Source organism: Hyla sarda, unplaced genomic scaffold (genome assembly GCF_029499605.1).
Source record: "Hyla sarda isolate aHylSar1 unplaced genomic scaffold, aHylSar1.hap1 scaffold_231, whole genome shotgun sequence".
Lineage (NCBI taxonomy): Eukaryota > Metazoa > Chordata > Amphibia > Anura > Hylidae > Hyla > Hyla sarda.
The window spans coordinates 152,039-167,536 of NW_026608991.1; the positions used below are offsets into that span (position 1 = coordinate 152,039).

At 45.9% G+C, this 15,498-nt stretch overlaps 6 non-coding genes and 1 pseudogene across 6 annotated transcripts; all 7 read right to left on the reverse strand.

Annotated features, from left to right (window-relative positions):
- Positions 1-1,210: 1,210 nt before the first annotated feature.
- Positions 1,211-1,401, reverse strand: LOC130322166 (U2 spliceosomal RNA). The gene has a single exon (XR_008867747.1). It is a non-coding gene; the product is annotated as a U2 spliceosomal RNA (small nuclear RNA).
- A 2,084-nt stretch (positions 1,402-3,485) lies between these two features.
- On the reverse strand, positions 3,486-3,676 carry LOC130322167 (U2 spliceosomal RNA). Its single transcript, XR_008867748.1, has one exon. It is a non-coding gene; the product is annotated as a U2 spliceosomal RNA (small nuclear RNA).
- A 2,092-nt stretch (positions 3,677-5,768) lies between these two features.
- LOC130322168 (U2 spliceosomal RNA) lies at positions 5,769-5,959 on the reverse strand. The gene has a single exon (XR_008867749.1). It is a non-coding gene; the product is annotated as a U2 spliceosomal RNA (small nuclear RNA).
- A 2,091-nt stretch (positions 5,960-8,050) lies between these two features.
- Positions 8,051-8,241, reverse strand: LOC130322087 (U2 spliceosomal RNA). Its single transcript, XR_008867675.1, has one exon. It is a non-coding gene; the product is annotated as a U2 spliceosomal RNA (small nuclear RNA).
- Positions 8,242-10,335: 2,094 nt separating this feature from the next.
- Positions 10,336-10,521, reverse strand: LOC130322187 (U2 spliceosomal RNA). The gene has a single exon (XR_008867757.1). It is a non-coding gene; the product is annotated as a U2 spliceosomal RNA (small nuclear RNA).
- A 693-nt stretch (positions 10,522-11,214) lies between these two features.
- LOC130322202 (U2 spliceosomal RNA) lies at positions 11,215-11,374 on the reverse strand (annotated as a pseudogene).
- Positions 11,375-13,463: 2,089 nt separating this feature from the next.
- LOC130322088 (U2 spliceosomal RNA) lies at positions 13,464-13,654 on the reverse strand. Its single transcript, XR_008867676.1, has one exon. It is a non-coding gene; the product is annotated as a U2 spliceosomal RNA (small nuclear RNA).
- Positions 13,655-15,498: the final 1,844 nt, after the last annotated feature.

The window sequence follows — 15,498 nt, forward strand, 5'->3', positions numbered from 1 at the left end:
TATATATATATATATATATATATATATATATATATATATATTTCTCCGCCGAAATCACTTTTAAACCCATTTCCACCTTTTTTTCCCTTCTCTTCCTCTTACTTTTTTTTCACGTTTTTTTAAGTTTTTCTCCTTTTCGCCTCTTTTCTGGGCGTATTATTCTTCTTTTTCTTCTTTTTTTTCGTCTAATGCATACCCCATCAGTGCAGCAATGCTTATTCAATACCGCCAGCAGATGGAGACACTGGGGGATAATTTTCTAAGGATTTATACTGATTTTTCCTGTCTGAATTTGTCGCACAGAAAGTTGCAGGCCAAATATGTGTGACATTTCTGCGACTTTAGCTTCTAGAGCATTTTTACAACATTATACATAGGTGCTGAATACATAAAAAGCGACTGTTCAGCGACAGACAAGTCGCATCGGCTGAAAGTAGGCCAGAATGTCAGTCCATGTTGGAGCAGGTTTAGATACAGTCTAAAGCATAGATCTCAAAGTCTGTGCACAGAATTTAGCAAGGGCCTCGCACCTTCTGATGCATCAGGTAGGTGCACTATAGCATAGCCTAACCCTCTGTACTTTGGTCTATATTGATGCGGGACATAGACAGCCAGCTGATGACCAATCCATTAGTGCAATGGATGGCTGGAAGCATTTGTCTTTGCCTTTGCAATACCACAGAAGCAATGCATGGTCAATGTACAGCAATGACACACCTGTGTGAACAGCCAGGAGACCCCCCCATGTTATGTTACATAGTTACATAGTTAGTACGGTCGAAAAAAGACATATGTCCATCAAGTTCAACCAGGGAATTAAGGGGTAGGGGTGTGGCGCGATATTGGGGAAGGGATGAGATTTTATATTTCTTCATAAGCATTAATCTTATTTTGTCAATTAGGAACATTCAGCACCCACCCGCTATCAAGGCAGCTGCCTATCATGTCATGCCCTACCTGCACAGGTGTGCTGGCTACTCAAATGATCCAATTAAGGAGGCCATTTAGTCAGCAGCAGCAGAAGTCCTGTGCCTGGACGCTCCAACAGCGGCCAGACACAAGCAGAAGCAGCAGAAGCAGCAGCAGCACCACCTTTTGTTTTTTGGCTGCAGCAGCAGCAGCAGCAGCAAGGCCCACAGGGCTGGCTAGCTGGCTAGCCAGCAAGCAGGTAGCAATGAAAGTAGGAATCTTTCTTTTTAACCCTGTAAGGGGGTGGTGCACTGTACCCGAAGATACTGCCATATCGGGTCAATGCATAGGGCGACGGAAGCAAGCTTCGAAATCGGCCCCCGTTCTCAAAAATCCATTTAATATATGGTCCCCAGATAGGGGACGTATCAGATATTAAACTGATAATTACAGATACTACACTTGATCTTAGCCAAAAGGCCGAGAAGCGATAACCGTGAAAGGGGCGGGCCCAACAAGGTCCCCTTCATGGGCACTATCACTGCTTGCTGTCAGGGAGGCTGCCAGACAATTTTCCATGCACACTCTGGGCTGGGGGGCAGTCAACCACCAGTACACACAGCAGAACCTAAACCCATACCATTATTGCTAAGCAGCAAGACAGGGGCCCATTGCACTCCCACGGGGCCTTTTTAAATGCAATCCATAACCCGGATTTGCCAGGAACCCTTCTTACTCCTCCTACTTGCATGTGACACTGGGCTTAGGATCTGCATAGGAAACACACACACAAGCACACACCTACCTTTGTTGCCTGCAGATGCCTCCTTGGCTGTCCCCAAACGGTATCAAACCAACACCCACGGGAAGCTGTAAGCATAGAGGACATGCCTGCACCCCATTGGACTTACCTGTGTGGGTTAAATCCGGGTTATTTGACAACCTATGGCGGTGATGGTTCTGCTCAGGCAGAGCAGTGCTGATGCTCCTCATAAAGCTGTCGCTGCTGTGAAGGTTCTAGGTGACATCACAATCCCTATGGTTACATACACAACAAAGCTGGGTTGTTGTTGTTTACACTCTGCAAGGCCTGTGGAAGTGAGTGACATCATAGCACTGTAGTTCTGAGGGTTCTAGATGGATGCAACAATCTCCTGTTGCTTCTATGAAGGCCATAATAGACGACATCACCAAACAGCTCCATAGTCACATACACAGCAAAGGAGAGATGTTGTTTACACCTAGTGATGTCAGTGGTATTGAGTGACATCACAGCACAGTGCTAAGGCTCCTGGGCCTGGACACAGCAGCGGCTGCAATATCTCAACGGAGAATACGTTTATATATATGTGTGTGTGTGCGCGTATATATATATATATATATATATATATATATATATATATATATATATATTTCTCCGCCGAAATCACTTTTAAACCCATTTCCACCTTTTTTTCCCTTCTCTTCCTCTTACTTTTTTTTCACGTTTTTTTACGTTTTTCTCCTTTTCGCCTCTTTTCTGGGCGTATTATTCTTCTTTTTCTTCTTTTTTTTCGTCTAATGCATACCCCATCAGTGCAGCAATGCTTATTCAATACCGCCAGCAGATGGAGACACTGGGGGATAATTTTCTAAGGATTTATACTGATTTTTCCTGTCTGAATTTGTCGCACAGAAAGTTGCAGGCCAAATATGTGTGACATTTCTGCGACTTTAGCTTCTAGAGCATTTTTACAACATTATACATAGGTGCTGAATACATAAAAAGCGACTGTTCAGCGACAGACAAGTCGCATCGGCTGAAAGTAGGCCAGAATGTCAGTCCATGTTGGAGCAGGTTTAGATACAGTCTAAAGCATAGATCTCAAAGTCTGTGCACAGAATTTAGCAAGGGCCTCGCACCTTCTGATGCATCAGGTAGGTGCACTATAGCATAGCCTAACCCTCTGTACTTTGGTCTATATTGATGCGGGACATAGACAGCCAGCTGATGACCAATCCATTAGTGCAATGGATGGCTGGAAGCATTTGTCTTTGCCTTTGCAATACCACAGAAGCAATGCATGGTCAATGTACAGCAATGACACACCTGTGTGAACAGCCAGGAGACCCCCCCATGTTATGTTACATAGTTACATAGTTAGTACGGTCGAAAAAAGACATATGTCCATCAAGTTCAACCAGGGAATTAAGGGGTAGGGGTGTGGCGCGATATTGGGGAAGGGATGAGATTTTATATTTCTTCATAAGCATTAATCTTATTTTGTCAATTAGGAACATTCAGCACCCACCCGCTATCAAGGCAGCTGCCTATCATGTCATGCCCTACCTGCACAGGTGTGCTGGCTACTCAAATGATCCAATTAAGGAGGCCATTTAGTCAGCAGCAGCAGAAGTCCTGTGCCTGGACGCTCCAACAGCGGCCAGACACAAGCAGAAGCAGCAGAAGCAGCAGCAGCACCACCTTTTGTTTTTTGGCTGCAGCAGCAGCAGCAAGGCCCACAGGGCTGGCTAGCTGGCTAGCCAGCAAGCAGGTAGCAATGAAAGTAGGAATCTTTCTTTTTAACCCTGTAAGGGGGTGGTGCACTGTACCCGAAGATACTGCCATATCGGGTCAATGCATAGGGCGACGGAAGCAAGCTTCGAAATCGGCCCCCGTTCTCAAAAATCCATTTAATATATGGTCCCCAGATAGGGGACGTATCAGATATTAAACTGATAATTACAGATACTACACTTGATCTTAGCCAAAAGGCCGAGAAGCGATAACCGTGAAAGGGGCGGGCCCAACAAGGTCCCCTTCATGGGCACTATCACTGCTTGCTGTCAGGGAGGCTGCCAGACAATTTTCCATGCACACTCTGGGCTGGGGGGCAGTCAACCACCAGTACACACAGCAGAACCTAAACCCATACCATTATTGCTAAGCAGCAAGACAGGGGCCCATTGCACTCCCACGGGGCCTTTTTAAATGCAATCCATAACCCGGATTTGCCAGGAACCCTTCTTACTCCTCCTACTTGCATGTGACACTGGGCTTAGGATCTGCATAGGAAACACACACACAAGCACACACCTACCTTTGTTGCCTGCAGATGCCTCCTTGGCTGTCCCCAAACGGTATCAAACCAACACCCACGGGAAGCTGTAAGCATAGAGGACATGCCTGCACCCCATTGGACTTACCTGTGTGGGTTAAATCCGGGTTATTTGACAACCTATGGCGGTGATGGTTCTGCTCAGGCAGAGCAGTGCTGATGCTCCTCATAAAGCTGTCGCTGCTGTGAAGGTTCTAGGTGACATCACAATCCCTATGGTTACATACACAACAAAGCTGGGTTGTTGTTGTTTACACTCTGCAAGGCCTGTGGAAGTGAGTGACATCATAGCACTGTAGTTCTGAGGGTTCTAGATGGATGCAACAATCTCCTGTTGCTTCTATTTCTATGAAGGCCATAATAGACGACATCACCAAACAGCTCCATAGTCACATACACAGCAAAGGAGAGATGTTGTTTACACCTAGTGATGTCAGTGGTATTGAGTGACATCACAGCACAGTGCTAAGGCTCCTGGGCCTGGACACAGCAGCGGCTGCAATATCTCAACGGAGAATACGTTTATATCTATGTGTGTGTGTGCGCGTATATATATATATATATATATATATATATATATATATATATATATTTCTCCGCCGAAATCACTTTTAAACCCATTTCCACCTTTTTTTCCCTTCTCTTCCTCTTACTTTTTTTTCACGTTTTTTTACGTTTTTCTCCTTTTCGCCTCTTTTCTGGGCGTATTATTCTTCTTTTTCTTCTTTTTTTTCGTCTAATGCATACCCCATCAGTGCAGCAATGCTTATTCAATACCGCCAGCAGATGGAGACACTGGGGGATAATTTTCTAAGGATTTATACTGATTTTTCCTGTCTGAATTTGTCGCACAGAAAGTTGCAGGCCAAATATGTGTGACATTTCTGCGACTTTAGCTTCTAGAGCATTTTTACAACATTATACATAGGTGCTGAATACATAAAAAGCGACTGTTCAGCGACAGACAAGTCGCATCGGCTGAAAGTAGGCCAGAATGTCAGTCCATGTTGGAGCAGGTTTAGATACAGTCTAAAGCATAGATCTCAAAGTCTGTGCACAGAATTTAGCAAGGGCCTCGCACCTTCTGATGCATCAGGTAGGTGCACTATAGCATAGCCTAACCCTCTGTACTTTGGTCTATATTGATGCGGGACATAGACAGCCAGCTGATGACCAATCCATTAGTGCAATGGATGGCTGGAAGCATTTGTCTTTGCCTTTGCAATACCACAGAAGCAATGCATGGTCAATGTACAGCAATGACACACCTGTGTGAACAGCCAGGAGACCCCCCCATGTTATGTTACATAGTTACATAGTTAGTACGGTCGAAAAAAGACATATGTCCATCAAGTTCAACCAGGGAATTAAGGGGTAGGGGTGTGGCGCGATATTGGGGAAGGGATGAGATTTTATATTTCTTCATAAGCATTAATCTTATTTTGTCAATTAGGAACATTCAGCACCCACCCGCTATCAAGGCAGCTGCCTATCATGTCATGCCCTACCTGCACAGGTGTGCTGGCTACTCAAATGATCCAATTAAGGAGGCCATTTAGTCAGCAGCAGCAGAAGTCCTGTGCCTGGACGCTCCAACAGCGGCCAGACACAAGCAGAAGCAGCAGAAGCAGCAGCAGCACCACCTTTTGTTTTTTGGCTGCAGCAGCAGCAGCAGCAGCAAGGCCCACAGGGCTGGCTAGCTGGCTAGCCAGCAAGCAGGTAGCAATGAAAGTAGGAATCTTTCTTTTTAACCCTGTAAGGGGGTGGTGCACTGTACCCGAAGATACTGCCATATCGGGTCAATGCATAGGGCGACGGAAGCAAGCTTCGAAATCGGCCCCCGTTCTCAAAAATCCATTTAATATATGGTCCCCAGATAGGGGACGTATCAGATATTAAACTGATAATTACAGATACTACACTTGATCTTAGCCAAAAGGCCGAGAAGCGATAACCGTGAAAGGGGCGGGCCCAACAAGGTCCCCTTCATGGGCACTATCACTGCTTGCTGTCAGGGAGGCTGCCAGACAATTTTCCATGCACACTCTGGGCTGGGGGGCAGTCAACCACCAGTACACACAGCAGAACCTAAACCCATACCATTATTGCTAAGCAGCAAGACAGGGGCCCATTGCACTCCCACGGGGCCTTTTTAAATGCAATCCATAACCCGGATTTGCCAGGAACCCTTCTTACTCCTCCTACTTGCATGTGACACTGGGCTTAGGATCTGCATAGGAAACACACACACAAGCACACACCTACCTTTGTTGCCTGCAGATGCCTCCTTGGCTGTCCCCAAACGGTATCAAACCAACACCCACGGGAAGCTGTAAGCATAGAGGACATGCCTGCACCCCATTGGACTTACCTGTGTGGGTTAAATCCGGGTTATTTGACAACCTATGGCGGTGATGGTTCTGCTCAGGCAGAGCAGTGCTGATGCTCCTCATAAAGCTGTCGCTGCTGTGAAGGTTCTAGGTGACATCACAATCCCTATGGTTACATACACAACAAAGCTGGGTTGTTGTTGTTTACACTCTGCAAGGCCTGTGGAAGTGAGTGACATCATAGCACTGTAGTTCTGAGGGTTCTAGATGGATGCAACAATCTCCTGTTGCTTCTATGAAGGCCATAATAGACGACATCACCAAACAGCTCCATAGTCACATACACAGCAAAGGAGAGATGTTGTTTACACCTAGTGATGTCAGTGGTATTGAGTGACATCACAGCACAGTGCTAAGGCTCCTGGGCCTGGACACAGCAGCGGCTGCAATATCTCAACGGAGAATACGTTTATATATATGTGTGTGTGTGCGCGTATATATATATATATATATATATATATATATATATATATATATATATTTCTCCGCCGAAATCACTTTTAAACCCATTTCCACCTTTTTTTCCCTTCTCTTCCTCTTACTTTTTTTTCACGTTTTTTTACGTTTTTCTCCTTTTCGCCTCTTTTCTGGGTGCATTATTCTTCTTTTTCTTCTTTTTTTTCGTCTAATGCATACCCCATCAGTGCAGCAATGCTTATTCAATACCGCCAGCAGATGGAGACACTGGGGGATAATTTTCTAAGGATTTATACTGATTTTTCCTGTCTGAATTTGTCGCACAGAAAGTTGCAGGCCAAATATGTGTGACATTTCTGCGACTTTAGCTTCTAGAGCATTTTTACAACATTATACATAGGTGCTGAATACATAAAAAGCGACTGTTCAGCGACAGACAAGTCGCATCGGCTGAAAGTAGGCCAGAATGTCAGTCCATGTTGGAGCAGGTTTAGATACAGTCTAAAGCATAGATCTCAAAGTCTGTGCACAGAATTTAGCAAGGGCCTCGCACCTTCTGATGCATCAGGTAGGTGCACTATAGCATAGCCTAACCCTCTGTACTTTGGTCTATATTGATGCGGGACATAGACAGCCAGCTGATGACCAATCCATTAGTGCAATGGATGGCTGGAAGCATTTGTCTTTGCCTTTGCAATACCACAGAAGCAATGCATGGTCAATGTACAGCAATGACACACCTGTGTGAACAGCCAGGAGACCCCCCCATGTTATGTTACATAGTTACATAGTTAGTACGGTCGAAAAAAGACATATGTCCATCAAGTTCAACCAGGGAATTAAGGGGTAGGGGTGTGGCGCGATATTGGGGAAGGGATGAGATTTTATATTTCTTCATAAGCATTAATCTTATTTTGTCAATTAGGAACATTCAGCACCCACCCGCTATCAAGGCAGCTGCCTATCATGTCATGCCCTACCTGCACAGGTGTGCTGGCTACTCAAATGATCCAATTAAGGAGGCCATTTAGTCAGCAGCAGCAGAAGTCCTGTGCCTGGACGCTCCAACAGCGGCCAGACACAAGCAGAAGCAGCAGAAGCAGCAGCAGCACCACCTTTTGTTTTTTGGCTGCAGCAGCAGCAGCAGCAGCAGCAAGGCCCACAGGGCTGGCTAGCTGGCTAGCCAGCAAGCAGGTAGCAATGAAAGTAGGAATCTTTCTTTTTAACCCTGTAAGGGGGTGGTGCACTGTACCCGAAGATACTGCCATATCGGGTCAATGCATAGGGCGACGGAAGCAAGCTTCGAAATCGGCCCCCGTTCTCAAAAATCCATTTAATATATGGTCCCCAGATAGGGGACGTATCAGATATTAAACTGATAAGAACAGATACTACACTTGATCTTAGCCAAAAGGCCGAGAAGCGATAACCGTGAAAGGGGCGGGCCCAACAAGGTCCCCTTCATGGGCACTATCACTGCTTGCTGTCAGGGAGGCTGCCAGACAATTTTCCATGCACACTCTGGGCTGGGGGGCAGTCAACCACCAGTACACACAGCAGAACCTAAACCCATACCATTATTGCTAAGCAGCAAGACAGGGGCCCATTGCACTCCCACGGGGCCTTTTTAAATGCAATCCATAACCCGGATTTGCCAGGAACCCTTCTTACTCCTCCTACTTGCATGTGACACTGGGCTTAGGATCTGCATAGGAAACACACACACAAGCACACACCTACCTTTGTTGCCTGCAGATGCCTCCTTGGCTGTCCCCAAACGGTATCAAACCAACACCCACGGGAAGCTGTAAGCATAGAGGACATGCCTGCACCCCATTGGACTTACCTGTGTGGGTTAAATCCGGGTTATTTGACAACCTATGGCGGTGATGGTTCTGCTCAGGCAGAGCAGTGCTGATGCTCCTCATAAAGCTGTCGCTGCTGTGAAGGTTCTAGGTGACATCACAATCCCTATGGTTACATACACAACAAAGCTGGGTTGTTGTTGTTTACACTCTGCAAGGCCTGTGGAAGTGAGTGACATCATAGCACTGTAGTTCTGAGGGTTCTAGATGGATGCAACAATCTCCTGTTGCTTCTATGAAGGCCATAATAGACGACATCACCAAACAGCTCCATAGTCACATACACAGCAAAGGAGAGATGTTGTTTACACCTAGTGATGTCAGTGGTATTGAGTGACATCACAGCACAGTGCTAAGGCTCCTGGGCCTGGACACAGCAGCGGCTGCAATATCTCAACGGAGAATACGTTTATATCTATGTGTGTGTGTGCGCGTATATATATATATATATATATATATATATATATATATATATATATATATATATTTCTCCGCCGAAATCACTTTTAAACCCATTTCCACCTTTTTTTCCCTTCTCTTCCTCTTACTTTTTTTTCACGTTTTTTTACGTTTTTCTCCTTTTCGCCTCTTTTCTGGGCGTATTATTCTTCTTTTTCTTCTTTTTTTTCGTCTAATGCATACCCCATCAGTGCAGCAATGCTTATTCAATACCGCCAGCAGATGGAGACACTGGGGGATAATTTTCTAAGGATTTATACTGATTTTTCCTGTCTGAATTTGTCGCACAGAAAGTTGCAGGCCAAATATGTGTGACATTTCTGCGACTTTAGCTTCTAGAGCATTTTTACAACATTATACATAGGTGCTGAATACATAAAAAGCGACTGTTCAGCGACAGACAAGTCGCATCGGCTGAAAGTAGGCCAGAATGTCAGTCCATGTTGGAGCAGGTTTAGATACAGTCTAAAGCATAGATCTCAAAGTCTGTGCACAGAATTTAGCAAGGGCCTCGCACCTTCTGATGCATCAGGTAGGTGCACTATAGCATAGCCTAACCCTCTGTACTTTGGTCTATATTGATGCGGGACATAGACAGCCAGCTGATGACCAATCCATTAGTGCAATGGATGGCTGGAAGCATTTGTCTTTGCCTTTGCAATACCACAGAAGCAATGCATGGTCAATGTACAGCAATGACACACCTGTGTGAACAGCCAGGAGACCCCCCCATGTTATGTTACATAGTTACATAGTTAGTACGGTCGAAAAAAGACATATGTCCATCAAGTTCAACCAGGGAATTAAGGGGTAGGGGTGTGGCGCGATATTGGGGAAGGGATGAGATTTTATATTTCTTCATAAGCATTAATCTTATTTTGTCAATTAGGAACATTCAGCACCCACCCGCTATCAAGGCAGCTGCCTATCATGTCATGCCCTACCTGCACAGGTGTGCTGGCTACTCAAATGATCCAATTAAGGAGGCCATTTAGTCAGCAGCAGCAGAAGTCCTGTGCCTGGACGCTCCAACAGCGGCCAGACACAAGCAGAAGCAGCAGAAGCAGCAGCAGCACCACCTTTTGTTTTTTGGCTGCAGCAGCAGCAGCAGCAGCAAGGCCCACAGGGCTGGCTAGCTGGCTAGCCAGCAAGCAGGTAGCAATGAAAGTAGGAATCTTTCTTTTTAACCCTGTAAGGGGGTGGTGCACTGTACCCGAAGATACTGCCATATCGGGTCAATGCATAGGGCGACGGAAGCAAGCTTCGAAATCGGCCCCCGTTCTCAAAAATCCATTTAATATATGGTCCCCAGATAGGGGACGTATCAGATATTAAACTGATAAGAACAGATTTTTTTTTTTTTTTTTTTTATCTAAAGCCGAGGAACGTGCTTTCGATTCACCCAAAGTGCAAGAAAAAGTGCAAACGTGTTACACTAAAAAAACGTGCACAAAGGATGCGGTCTATCGCAAGCCCTTCTCCGATAGGAGAGAGGCCCCCCAACAAACCTTACCCTTCGCCTCCGGACCAAAAGGTACCTGCGAGGTTCCAGGTTCGATGTCCCTTTTCGCCGAAGCTACTAGGGGACCACAAATGCTCCCGGCATCCCCCTTGGCGTTAGCCAAGGTATCTGCCCGCAGAGCCGATTACGGTAGGTACCCTGCCAAAGCAGGAGTACCCGGGGTGTTTGCAGGGAGGTGCGGAACCTAATGGCCACACACACCTCCCCTAGACCGCCAGGAGGGACACCCAGAAGGGCTACCGCATCCTGACCAATCCTGTGAACACACAACACGCAAAAAGTGACACAGTGAGACAAAAAAGAAATAAATAAGTGAATGTGTGCAGATATACTGCCCGGACATCCGGCCGGATCTATAAAAATTTCTCTGATCCTAGCCAGAAGGCCGGGAATCAAGAGGTGAGTGCCACAAGGTGAAGAGATTATGGTGCCCGTGCTTCAACTCAGTGAGTCTATTCTCCCAGTGAGTTTCGGCACCTCGGGGTCACCACTCCCCGAGGCACAAAAGTACCTCGGCTCTAGACCCTCTCAGCCTCATGGCGAGACCCGGAGGGAACAGGTCACATCGGGGCAGCCGTCGAGCTGATTCCTCAGAACCAGCCCCGGAAAGCCCTGGTACACCTGCATCCTCCATGCAGCACCCATCCCCACCAGCATGAAAACTGATAAGAACATATACTACACTTGATCTTAGCCAAAAGGCCGAGAAGCGATAACCGTGAAAGGGGCGGGCCCAACAAGGTCCCCTTCATGGGCACTATCACTGCTTGCTGTCAGGGAGGCTGCCAGACAATTTTCCATGTACACTCTGGGCTGGGGGGCAGTCAACCACCAGTACACACAGCAGAACCTAAACCCATACCATTATTGCTAAGCAGCAAGACAGGGGCCCATTGCACTCCCACGGGGCCTTTTTAAATGCAATCCATAACCCGGATTTGCCAGGAACCCTTCTTACTCCTCCTACTTGCATGTGACACTGGGCTTAGGATCTGCATAGGAAACACACACACAAGCACACACCTACCTTTGTTGCCTGCAGATGCCTCCTTGGCTGTCCCCAAACGGTATCAAACCAACACCCACGGGAAGCTGTAAGCATAGAGGACATGCCTGCACCCCATTGGACTTACCTGTGTGGGTTAAATCCGGGTTATTTGACAACCTATGGCGGTGATGGTTCTGCTCAGGCAGAGCAGTGCTGATGCTCCTCATAAAGCTGTCGCTGCTGTGAAGGTTCTAGGTGACATCACAATCCCTATGGTTACATACACAACAAAGCTGGGTTGTTGTTGTTTACACTCTGCAAGGCCTGTGGAAGTGAGTGACATCATAGCACTGTAGTTCTGAGGGTTCTAGATGGATGCAACAATCTCCTGTTGCTTCTATGAAGGCCATAATAGACGACATCACCAAACAGCTCCATAGTCACATACACAGCAAAGGAGAGATGTTGTTTACACCTAGTGATGTCAGTGGTATTGAGTGACATCACAGCACAGTGCTAAGGCTCCTGGGCCTGGACACAGCAGCGGCTGCAATATCTCAACGGAGAATACGTTTATATATATGTGTGTGTGTGCGCGTATATATATATATATATATATATATATATATATATATATATATATTTCTCCGCCGAAATCACTTTTAAACCCATTTCCACCTTTTTTTCCCTTCTCTTCCTCTTACTTTTTTTTCACGTTTTTTTACGTTTTTCTCCTTTTCGCCTCTTTTCTGGGCGTATTATTCTTCTTTTTCTTCTTTTTTTTCGTCTAATGCATACCCCATCAGTGCAGCAATGCTTATTCAATACCGCCAGCAGATGGAGACACTGGGGGATAATTTTCTAAGGATTTATACTGATTTTTCCTGTCTGAATTTGTCGCACAGAAAGTTGCAGGCCAAATATGTGTGACATTTCTGCGACTTTAGCTTCTAGAGCATTTTTACAACATTATACATAGGTGCTGAATACATAAAAAGCGACTGTTCAGCGACAGACAAGTCGCATCGGCTGAAAGTAGGCCAGAATGTCAGTCCATGTTGGAGCAGGTTTAGATACAGTCTAAAGCATAGATCTCAAAGTCTGTGCACAGAATTTAGCAAGGGCCTCGCACCTTCTGATGCATCAGGTAGGTGCACTATAGCATAGCCTAACCCTCTGTACTTTGGTCTATATTGATGCGGGACATAGACAGCCAGCTGATGACCAATCCATTAGTGCAATGGATGGCTGGAAGCATTTGTCTTTGCCTTTGCAATACCACAGAAGCAATGCATGGTCAATGTACAGCAATGACACACCTGTGTGAACAGCCAGGAGACCCCCCCATGTTATGTTACATAGTTACATAGTTAGTACGGTCGAAAAAAGACATATGTCCATCAAGTTCAACCAGGGAATTAAGGGGTAGGGGTGTGGCGCGATATTGGGGAAGGGATGAGATTTTATATTTCTTCATAAGCATTAATCTTATTTTGTCAATTAGGAACATTCAGCACCCACCCGCTATCAAGGCAGCTGCCTATCATGTCATGCCCTACCTGCACAGGTGTGCTGGCTACTCAAATGATCCAATTAAGGAGGCCATTTAGTCAGCAGCAGCAGCAGAAGTCCTGTGCCTGGACGCTCCAACAGCGGCCAGACACAAGCAGAAGCAGCAGAAGCAGCAGCAGCACCACCTTTTGTTTTTTGGCTGCAGCAGCAGCAGCAGCAGCAAGGCCCACAGGGCTGGCTAGCTGGCTAGCCAGCAAGCAGGTAGCAATGAAAGTAGGAATCTTTCTTTTTAACCCTGTAAGGGGGTGGTGCACTGTACCCGAAGATACTGCCATATCGGGTCAATGCATAGGGCGACGGAAGCAAGCTTCGAAATCGGCCCCCGTTCTCAAAAATCCATTTAATATATGGTCCCCAGATAGGGGACGTATCAGATATTAAACTGATAAGAACAGATACTACACTTGATCTTAGCCAAAAGGCCGAGAAGCGATAACCGTGAAAGGGGCGGGCCCAACAAGGTCCCCTTCATGGGCACTATCACTGCTTGCTGTCAGGGAGGCTGCCAGACAATTTTCCATGTACACTCTGGGCTGGGGGGCAGTCAACCACCAGTACACACAGCAGAACCTAAACCCATACCATTATTGCTAAGCAGCAAGACAGGGGCCCATTGCACTCCCACGGGGCCTTTTTAAATGCAATCCATAACCCGGATTTGCCAGGAACCCTTCTTACTCCTCCTACTTGCATGTGACACTGGGCTTAGGATCTGCATAGGAAACACACACACAAGCACACACCTACCTTTGTTGCCTGCAGATGCCTCCTTGGCTGTCCCCAAACGGTATCAAACCAACACCCACGGGAAGCTGTAAGCATAGAGGACATGCCTGCACCCCATTGGACTTACCTGTGTGGGTTAAATCCGGGTTATTTGACAACCTATGGCGGTGATGGTTCTGCTCAGGCAGAGCAGTGCTGATGCTCCTCATAAAGCTGTCGCTGCTGTGAAGGTTCTAGGTGACATCACAATCCCTATGGTTACATACACAACAAAGCTGGGTTGTTGTTGTTTACACTCTGCAAGGCCTGTGGAAGTGAGTGACATCATAGCACTGTAGTTCTGAGGGTTCTAGATGGATGCAACAATCTCCTGTTGCTTCTATGAAGGCCATAATAGACGACATCACCAAACAGCTCCATAGTCACATACACAGCAAAGGAGAGATGTTGTTTACACCTAGTGATGTCAGTGGTATTGAGTGACATCACAGCACAGTGCTAAGGCTCCTGGGCCTGGACACAGCAGCGGCTGCAATATCTCAACGGAGAATACGTTTATATATATGTGTGTGTGTGCGCGTATATATATATATATATATATATATATATATATATATATATATTTCTCCGCCAAAATCACTTTTAAACCCATTTCCACCTTTTTTTCCCTTCTCTTCCTCTTACTTTTTTTTCACGTTTTTTTACGTTTTTCTCCTTTTCGCCTCTTTTCTGGGCGTATTATTCTTCTTTTTCTTCTTTTTTTTCGTCTAATGCATACCCCATCAGTGCAGCAATGCTTATTCAATACCGCCAGCAGATGGAGACACTGGGGGATAATTTTCTAAGGATTTATACTGATTTTTCCTGTCTGAATTTGTCGCACAGAAAGTTGCAGGCCAAATATGTGTGACATTTCTGCGACTTTAGCTTCTAGAGCATTTTTACAACATTATACATAGGTGCTGAATACATAAAAAGCGACTGTTCAGCGACAGACAAGTCGCATCGGCTGAAAGTAGGCCAGAATGTCAGTCCATGTTGGAGCAGGTTTAGATACAGTCTAAAGCATAGATCTCAAAGTCTGTGCACAGAATTTAGCAAGGGCCTCGCACCTTCTGATGCATCAGGTAGGTGCACTATAGCATAGCCTAACCCTCTGTACTTTGGTCTATATTGATGCGGGACATAGACAGCCAGCTGATGACCAATCCATTAGTGCAATGGATGGCTGGAAGCATTTGTCTTTGCCTTTGCAATACCACAGAAGCAATGCATGGTCAATGTACAGCAATGACACACCTGTGTGAACAGCCAGGAGACCCCCCCCATGTTATGTTACATAGTTACATAGTTAGTACGGTCGAAAAAAGACATATGTCCATCAAGTTCAACCAGGGAATTAAGGGGTAGGGGTGTGGCGCGATATTGGGGAAGGGATGAGATTTTATATTTCTTCATAAGCATTAATCTTATTTTGTCAATTAGGAACATTCAGCACCCACCCGCTATCAAGGCAGCTGCCTATCATGTCATGCCCTACCTGCACAGGTGT